Source organism: Cucurbita moschata, unplaced genomic scaffold (genome assembly GCF_002738365.1).
Source record: "Cucurbita moschata cultivar Rifu unplaced genomic scaffold, Cmos_1.0 Cmo_Scf00007, whole genome shotgun sequence".
NCBI classification, from domain to species: domain Eukaryota; kingdom Viridiplantae; phylum Streptophyta; class Magnoliopsida; order Cucurbitales; family Cucurbitaceae; genus Cucurbita; species Cucurbita moschata.
This window is the reverse complement of record NW_019268523.1, coordinates 5,391,075-5,401,672: the sequence shown is the minus strand read 5'-3', so window position 1 is coordinate 5,401,672 and position 10,598 is coordinate 5,391,075.

The window sequence follows — 10,598 nt, the reverse complement described above, 5'->3', positions numbered from 1 at the left end:
TTTTTTTTTTTTTTTTTTTTTTTTTTTGTTATTTTAATAAAATGGGCTGAACTGATTTGATGGACTATTGCGAATATATTGGGCTCACTTCTTTTTTTTTCAGAATTTTCTATTTAATGATATATTTAAATGTAATTATCTTTAGGAAAAATAATAGATTTTTACCCCTAAATTTCGCATCAATGTTCACCCGTAAATTTCTTTTAGATAAATGTTATCATTTTTACCGTAACATACTAATTATTATCCTAGAAGGATTTTTACTGTAGATAAACCATTAGAATGTCATCGAGGAGAAAATTCACCGGAGAGGAAGGGGTGATATCTAAAAAAGCTGATGAAAAAGGAGACGAATTGATTTGAGTTGGGTCGAGTCGGGTCGGACCAAACCCCACATCCAGATTCCAATAATTCAGCACAAATAAGCCATGCCTGAAGCCACATTATACCTGCAAAATCCCAATTGACAAGGACTACAACCTAACATCTGCATGCGCCCAAGTACACCCAACAGACCACAAAGTCATGTGGCCCAAGAGTCTAAGCCATCCACCTAAGATCGACTCGCATCCTTGACTCTCCTTGTCACGTGCTTGACTTGATCTAAGTTGACGCCTCAAACGACTTATACACGCCCTCTACGCAGCTTGCGTTGCGTTCAACCAACTTCATTCCACTCAGTGGCTTTAGTTGGTTTGATTGGTTCATTTTTACAGTTTTCCAACATTAGAATCCACATGATGACATGAATATTGATTTCAATTAAGTGTTTGAGTCACGAGCCTACTAAATGGATTGTGTTGCTTAAAAAATTTAGGAGAAAGCTTAATACGGCCTGATAAGATTATGTATGAAATTTGGTGATTATTAGATTATGATAATGGGCTAAACTAAGTATAGGTGTGAAATGACTAAAATACCCCTATAATTATGTATCAGCTTATAACCAAAATGACCTATAAATGGCATTGAATTTGATGAGTAACCTTGTGTCATGATTTTAAGGGATTATACAAAGTTACAAGGCCAATGAAATATGTTGAGAATTTAAACCAAGATTTGGGGGTAAATAACCAAATTACCTCTATGAGAATTCTAAGATGTTTTCAAGACATTAAAATACTCAAAATACTACGAAAATTTATATGAGACCCGTTTATGATATTAAGAGTAAGTATGCAAAATCTCAAGGGTATTAGGATAACTTTGGGATATGAACCAAGAGAAAAAGTACGTAACTATCTCTCGACATAATTTATAAGAAATCAAGATTTTTATGAATACCAAAGTGACAAGATGCTTTTGAAAGATTTATGCATGGGAAGAAATGTTTATAACTCATATGAATTAGGACATACTTGCTAAGAATTTTTCCTTAGTTGTGCTTCAAGACTTAACAAACATGATATCCTAGAGACCTCCCAATGTGCAGTGCAACATAATCCTACGACAGACTAAGGAACGCATGAAGCCTTGGGTGTTAGTACTCAGACTATGTCACAGGGAACACTTGAAGCCTAAGAGATAAGAACCCCACAGGTCTCTCAAGGGGAGTGTCTAAGAGATAAGAACTCAAAACTTCGAACCAAGGTCAAAATTAGGTACTAAAAGGGATTAACCTTATTTAAAAAAATGTTAAAAGTAGAAAGCAAGTCACCTTGAGGGAAGTGGGAAAGTTGGGAATTAAGACTAAATTAAGTATTTGAAGTTTTTTAGTATTAGTATTGACACCTTAGCGTTTTCTATTGAATGCATTAACTTTGATAAGAAGATATGATCCAGCCATACAACTATTTCTTGAATATAAGCTGAAACTGTTCAAAGTAGCAATGAACAAAGGTTCTCTCAAGTATCGGAGTTAAGAAACATCATTTGTATCAAAGATTTCTTTTAACTCACTAATGCCCACAACTTGTATAATTTTACAAACTAGATCTTCGAAAATGTTCTTAAACTAGTTTGTAATGGTCCAAACAAATTCCAAACGGAGTAACAAGATAAACCCTTAAGCAAACTTAATATTCTATATAGTGAGTGTTACACAAAGTTCTCAGAGCATGAGTCTTGGATGAACAAAAATGTTTCTTTGGGCACTGAATGTTATAAAAAGTAGTCCAGTGAACCATTTTGAAACGAGAAACATTTTGTAGTTGTCCAAGCCACTAATGAGGTCGTGCAAAAGGTTAGAATGAGGATCCGTATAGCCTATAGTAGCCAAAAAAAGATTACATTGATGTAATATGTAGAGCTCTAGAATTTGAAGTAGGCAACAAGTTATGCTTGAAGGTCGTTTGATGAATGACATACCTCAGATGAAACTGTAAGCTAAGTATATGTTTCATTGGAACTTTCAACGTTCTAGATTGGATTATACCAGCTGCAATATATAACATATGCCACATATCCATGCTTCGCAAATACTTGACTAACTTGACACACGTTCTTGATCACAAACCTCGCTATATAAACAAGAACCCAAATTATTTTGAGACTAATATAGTTTTGAGGATGAAAGTTTTTTTTAAAGGTATATGATGTAACCACGTACAAATACTCACATACTATAGATGTAGACGAGAATTGTAGGACTACGGTGAACTAACAAAATGATAGTTATCATGAGGTAAATTAAAATATATATATAGTTTATCTTTTAGGACATTGTAACAAACATAAATTTTTATTTACGTAAATAATTTTGAAATATATTATGAAATCATAGAAAAGTTAGACACCAATTGGTAAGTCAATAAGACACTGGGCCCACAAGGAGATGAATTATGAGATCTTACATTAATCGGAGAGGTGAGTAAAACATTCGTTGTAAAAGTGTGGAAACCTCTTTCCAGTAGAATTGTTTTAGAAGTGTGAGACTGAGAACCATATTTAACTTAATTGGACATAGCAGATGATATTTAAGCCTCGAACCATTACAAAATATCTCCATGATGCTTTTTCAAATCTTAAAATTACAATAAATAAGTATTCATTTTCTTAAAATAAGTTGTAATATAAAATTACATAAAATAAAGTTTTGGATGTGAAGGAACGATAATATAATAAGGGTTGAATGGGCCGATGATTGGAGCCCATTAATGATGGGGGAGGGCGTGTTCTTGTGGGCCGGGCCTTTGCTTCCTTGTTGTACATCTTCCATTTTCATTTTAAAACATTATTCATTTTAAATTGATAAAGTCAAACACCAATTCATTAATTATTGTATTCGTAGGTAAATTATTTGGTAAGCTTACTTTTAATAATTGGTAAAATATAATATAATTTAATAAATTAATATGAAGTAAAAAAAAATAAAATAAAAAATAATAGAGGGGATGTTTATCTGATAAAATAAAATAATTTAATTGATGAATTTAAAAAAAAAAAAAAAAAAAAAGGAAACATATCACATCATTGGATCGCACACAAAAAGAAATTGATACGAAATGTGAAAGATGCAATTGAGCGACAAGGTGTGCGCCACTTGGACAACAATCCACTTCCTATCTCTATCAAACTTGCTCTTTATTTACATTTAATCCATCTATTTCATATCCAATCGAATTGGCCGACTACTAAAATGGCATCAACAATATTCTCGTATCTTTCACTTATATGCTCTTGATCTTTACTGTGAAACTTCAATAATCATCGACAATCAATGCTTACCCTAATTAGAAACTACTATCTATATCACTCTTAGAAGCGAGAAGTAAGTAAAATAACAATGTTATGAAAGATGTAGGAGAATGTCGGAGCCATCAAGTATTCAATCAAAATTTCATATATAACTTATGAACGGTTAAATATTTGTTTCTCTTTCCCGTTTCCAAATATCTTACATATCATAAATTTTCAACACTTCAAAGTCATGATTTTGATATTTCACCCAACACAAATGTATTAATTATTGTATTTAACCTAATTTTGATTGACCTAATATAATGAAATCCCTCTTAAATACAAAGAAGCTTGGTTGGATATATTAAATTCATATGATTTTAAAACTTTGCATTATTGCAAATATATCAATAATATTCTCGGTATTGTATAATATATTATATTTTAGTTTTAGTATTGAATTATGGTCCAAAATCCAAATTTTATATTATTACTTTCACACGCAAATTTAGCTTATTACTATCGTTGCAAATATGTCGAATACAAAAGAGAACAAACATGGACCACCTCACATCCTTCACACACGTTTGTGGTGGAGTTTTTTTGGTACGACATCAATGGTATATGTTTTTTCTTCGTAATATCTTTATTCATTTTTAGCCATAAGGTTCTTTCAATCCTCCTTTTCTTATATGACATTTGATATGACATCATTTTCATCTTAGTCATCCACCCGATAAGAGAGAATTAATAGAGAGTCGTTTCACTAACCCACCAAAATGACCGACATCCCGCTTTTTCATATAGAATTATTGTAATTATCTTATTTTTTCTGCTATTATATGCATGTAAAGTTATTTTATCTTAAAATTTTGTCATAGACTTATACATTCATAAAGATTTTATTTTAAAATTTTGAAAATCATAGAAAAAAATTGGTATAGAATTTTTATGATGATAAGAGAGTTGTATACGACTAATCCGAGGTCTCTCGTGTGGGAGATCTTGTGTCGAGAGTCAATCTTAAGTAGCCCATCTTCGTCCTCACGGTGATGGCTGGATCTATATCACTATTTCTCGACAAGCGCCGGAGAAAATATAAAAATGCAACATTTAAAAAATTAGGACATCTTCCTTAAAATTGGGTTCAACTTACCTTTAAAAAAATTAAAATAATATAAATGTGACGTGTCAAATCTTTATTTGAAATAAAAATGTCAAATCATAAAATTTATTGTGGATTCATAAATGATAATGAAAACTAAATTAATTAAAGTCAAAATATAGAAATTATAATTTAGCCGTAACAAAAGAAAATAATATAAATAAATAAAAAAAAACCATGGTTTGACTTTTTATTTATTCCGCGTGTTAGAGAGAGAAAGTCAAGAAACGGCAATTATAATAAAATGTCAATTATTAAATTGTTATATAGCCGTAGGTTTGGGATAGCCTTCCATTTGTATCACAATTATTAACATCCACGGCCGCGGGGGCGCCGGATTTTGACTTAAATCCTCACCATCCCATGGTCCTATTAAATTATTTCTTCACTTATTTTTACCCATTTTCAATTTTTATTTTCTTATTTTTCCTTTTCCTAAATCAAAATTTATTCAATTTAACTATTATTTTAATTTCATAAACAATTTTAGAAGTATCTAAATAGCTTGAGAATCCGTTGACTTTTTTAAAAAAGTCAAAATAAGGTTACCGCGTAATCTTATCCAACCGTACTTTTAAAATTATTATGAAAATTAATAATATTTAACGTTTATAACTAAAGTTATATTTGATAGAATCTTAGTATTTAATGTAATATAGATTATAAATGGGTAAAATATTTTAAATAATAATAAAAAAACAATCCAACCCAACCCTGTTTTAATGCATAATATTAAATTATTTACTTTCGACAAAATTAAAGGATAAAATATTTAATATATGAAAAGAAAAATAAGGAAGATAGAATTCAATGTAATTGTTTATTATATAAATAAAATGTGGTTTGAATATGTTGATTGAGACATATCAACTCAATTGAGCTGATTTAAGTATCAATCCATTAGGATCAATATTGAAAAGATTAAACAACTTTAATGACATAAATATAATCAAACTTTATAAGACATTTAATATATTAAAACGAAAACAATCATAGGTTTATGTTCTGTCACGCAATATGATTAATTAAATAAAATGATTATATAAATTAAATGCAATTTAAAAGATAGTAGAGTTAGTTAAGAGAAAATTTCCCCAACACGAGTAGTAATTGTTATTATTTTAATTCAACCACCATGAATATGAATTATTGATCAGTGGTGGTGATTGGTTTGAGCTTGGGAAATCTTCCTGAGCTGGTTGGGTTAAGGCGATTTCACAGCTCAATCTAGTCCAATCCAACTCTCTATTTTTTTATTAGAAATTATTATTTTTTATTGGTATAAAAAAATATATTTATCCACCTTGCATATTAACATTAATAACTAAAATTTCATAAAATTCAAATATCTAACATTTACAAGTCACTGTGCATTACAAACATCGGTTACAAACGTTAAATATTTTTAATTTTTCAAAAGTAGGGTAGGATTGAATTGGGTTGTATACCTAATTTTGGTTGGTCGGTATAACCCAACTAAACCAAATTTCTTCCGTTTTAAAAAACTCAACCCAACCCAAACCGAAAAGTAATTAACTCAACCCAATTTTTATGATTTGAGTTGGGTAGTTTGAGTCGACAGAGTTATCGAACTTAAATTTAAAAAACCAGGTACACCATGTTGGTTAGCTAAAAATAGGCAATTGGGTAAGAAAGATAAAGCGTAATAGTGAGTTGATGTCCAAAAAGAAGTAAGCCAAATCAAGTTGGTACGATAAGGTTGGCCAAATGGTGAACTTTAAACATCAATCAACATTGACCTAACAAACTCATACTCCTTGCCAACCTCCATCTCTTAATTCGTATTGAACACTTAAAATAAAAATCCTAATTTGTACAAGTTAAGGAAATTGTTGGAAATGTGTGGAACTTGATAACTAGGTTGAGAGGTCTATGATGAGTTCATCTCAATTTGGTAACTTGTTCGACCCCTATATGTTAATCACTACTTAATTATTGGTAATGATGACCTAACCTATATATTTATCATTAATCATGCAATGAGTCAAGTAGAAAATGCATGAGATTCCTCATATAAAAAAGATCGGCTTTACTATAGAAAATAATTTGACTCTTGCGACGGTGAGACAATGATTGTGCGGTACTTGTTCTAATCTATTGAGCAAGTCAATGGTGAGAAATTTGGACTTTGTAGACAACGTCGAGGTATGCTCGAGTTTTGAATCATGTTTGAGAGAAATGTTTTGGAAAACGTGAGCAAGGAAATACGTTTGAAAATAATTTGAAAGAAAATAATATTACAAGTTAAAAGCGATTATGAAACGACTATGACAGTGTATAATTTGGGTAAGAAGAAGTGACGACTAGTTATATCCCCTATAGTACATTTTGGGGCATTTTAGCTCTGGCGGGTGTAGACATGATTTTGGTGACTCGTCATGCACCTCTGTATTGACACGCATGAAAAAGTAAAGACCTATCTAAGATGAAATCATGTAAAAAGGGTTGGCAATGAGCATGCAGCCATGGACAACACGTCATGGACAAGCATGACCATAACATCATCCCCCATTCAATTGGTTGATGTCTTTATCAAACGACTCTTCGCGAACTCAGCAAATGTAGGTTGAGGTTGACTTCAGGTTTCTCAACGCACTTTCAGCTAATCTCAATATTGAGGAGTCTCTTCCAATCTGCAAGAAACTGTTGAAAACCTCTTATCAGTTCGTCTTGTCGTCTTCTCGGTTGGAGTCTCTCATGTTTTCTTCGCTTGGAAATTTTTCTTTTTTGCGTGACGTCGTGTCGCCTTTTTGTGCTTGACGTCTTCTTGATTGGGATAGTAACGTTTTAAGTTACTAACGTGGACAATAGGCTAGTCCGTATCCATGGGAGCAATTGGATCCTATATGATCGATCTTGTGGATAACTTTGATTGGTCCATAGCATTTTCGCACAAATCTTTGATTCTTGTTGTTTTGATCTCAAAGTTGATCTAACCTCAACTTGATCAGAACTCTCTCTCTCTGTCTTGAAACGGTAGTGGCCAACGTTTCTAACTGATCCTTCACTTCATTCGTTTGGATGGTACTTTTGCGTGAACATATATTATTTTAGAATTCTTGAAACTAAGAGCGGAGTTCTTGTTTCAAACTACCCTAAGTGTCCACAATACATCAACCATCTTGAATGTCTACGTACCTTGAACTCTGCTACAACTTTGCATCGTTGACTAGACACATTGTTGCAAACCTGACCTTCGCTTCTACCGCCACAGTATTTATGACTCGAAAGTATTATTTGAGGTCAAAGATAAAGTTCTCTAGTGTCTTGGAATCTTGAAACCCACAGAAGTGCTTGGGCACCGAAACCTTTATCTTGTTAAATACTATTACACCCTCTCTCATGGTCAGATTTAACCTGGCAATTAAATCCACCACTTCATCTTTGTCCACTCCCAAGGCTGTTCTCAAATCCACATTCATGAAACTATCTGAACGATCGCTTGTTGAGTCTTGTCTGAGCCCTCGATGCATTCTTCCATTCAAGCAACAAATCCTAACTATTAACTCGTAGACAGAAATTGTCTCAAGGCGGCCTGCCATTTCATCGATTCTGTCGGCTTTAGCGGCAATCTCATTCATGCGAGACTCCAAAAGCCTCATTCTGTCGGAACTTCACTTATGCAGAGTAACTGTTCTTCAATTTCAGCCAATCGAGTAGCCTAAGACTTGCCCAGTTGTTTAGCAGCAGACATATTTGTGTCACAATTGCACTTTTGCTGCAGTGGGACAGGATTGTACGACACTTTCTCTAACCTAGTGAATATGTCAATCGTGAGAAATTTGGACTTCGTGGACAACGTCAGCGTATGTTTGAACCTCGAGTCACGTTTCAGAAAAATATTTTGGAAAACGTGAGTAAGGAAATATGTTCAAAAACAATGTAATAAGTTAAAAGTGATTAGGCAACACAATGACTTTGATAGCATATAATTTGGTAGGAAGAAGGAATGACTAGTCATATCCCCTATAGTACATTTTGGGACATTCTAGCCCTAACCGGTGTAGGATAATTTTGGTGAACGGTCATATATTGACACAACATGAAAGTGTAAAGACCTATCTAAAATGAAAGTCTGTAAAAGGGGTTTAGAACAGACATGCAGCCATGGACAACACGTCCTAAACAAGTATGACCGAGACATCTGACATGCAGCCATAAGCAACACGCCTTGGACAAGCATGATTACGAAATCCTCCCCCACTCAATTGGTTGACGTCTCGATCAATCGAATCTTCGCGAACTCAATGATGTAGGTTGAGACTAATTTTAAGTCACTATCAATTGGTTGACGTCTCTTTCAATTGATCTCATCATTACAATCTGCAACTAACTTTGAAAACCGCTTCTCTACCCTAAAACTTAAATGAAAAATACGGTCCAATAATTTAGAGAAAAATTATAATTTTTTCGTACTTAAAACTCGAGGTGCCACACTTATTTTCTTCAAAGATTTTTGAAAGTAGGAAAGCAAAAATTTCATCCCCATATTCCAATTATATCAACTATTTAATAAATTTCAGTAGAATAATTTAAAGCGACAATGACATCGTTATATATAAAATATAAAAATGACATAAAATTGAATTAGAAAAGATTATACAATATTAACATCATAACTTTTCGTTTCATCAGTGTGACAATGACATAAATATATTATAAATCTTAGATTTAGTGGAAAATATGAAATAGTAAATTGAATTATAAATAAAAAAAAAGGAGAGAATTGAAAATCCCAAATAAAAAACAGTTGGCTTCAAATTTAAAAAGGTAGCTGAGTCTTAAAATTTAAAATAAAATAAAATAAAAAGAGAAAAAACTTTAGGAGAGTGCGACATTAATTAAAATATATATACGCGACATTAATTAATCACTACCACTTCTTTCGTTCCAATTAACAGATTTCCTTCAATTTTGTTTGATTTAATATGGCAGAGACATCTTCGATCAAATGAGTGAGAGTGTTGATTAATCATGGAATGGAGTAAAGGGTGCGTTCACTTCTACTTCTAACTAAATGCGAACAGTAGACATTGCAAGTAAATAGGGAGCTCCCGCTCGTTTGAGTTTGCAAAAAAAAAAACCGCTTATTAAACAAAATTATTGAATTTTAAAATTTAAAATGTAATCTAACCAAAATATGGGTAGTTGAAATTAATAATAGACGTACATATTATTTAAAAAATTGAAACATAAATATAAAAAATAATAAAATGTTTATATAGGATAGCAAATAACATGTGGATAGCTTTTTGAATAGGGATATAGACCAAGCAGGATTGGCATGAAAAGGAATCTTTTTTTGTGGAGATTGGTGCATCCCTATTCCCTACTTAATAATAATAATATTATTATTATATATATATCACTTATTTTATTCTAAACCTAACCCTAAAGTTGTGATTTTGAGGTATGATTCTATAATATTTTGAATACAATCCTTGCTCTTTCATAAAGCAACTAAATTAAAATGTTATATTTTAAAAATGTTGTTGGGTATATTCAAGCATCTACCCATTATTTATATAGGCGTCTGTTCAGGTTAAAATCGAACTACTCAAATTTATTGTTAATTTTACGATATACATTTTTTTTAAGATATAAAAAATATTAAAAAATATTTTTTTTTAACTCATATTTGGGTTGAGTTGGATTTGTTATTTATAAAGATTTTGAATGATTGAATCTAAAAGATGTCTCAACTCGACCAAACTTAACCTATAAATACCCTTAAAAAGTATGATTATAGATATATCAGGCGGTTGTTTTTTTTTTTTTTTTTTTTTTGAAGCTT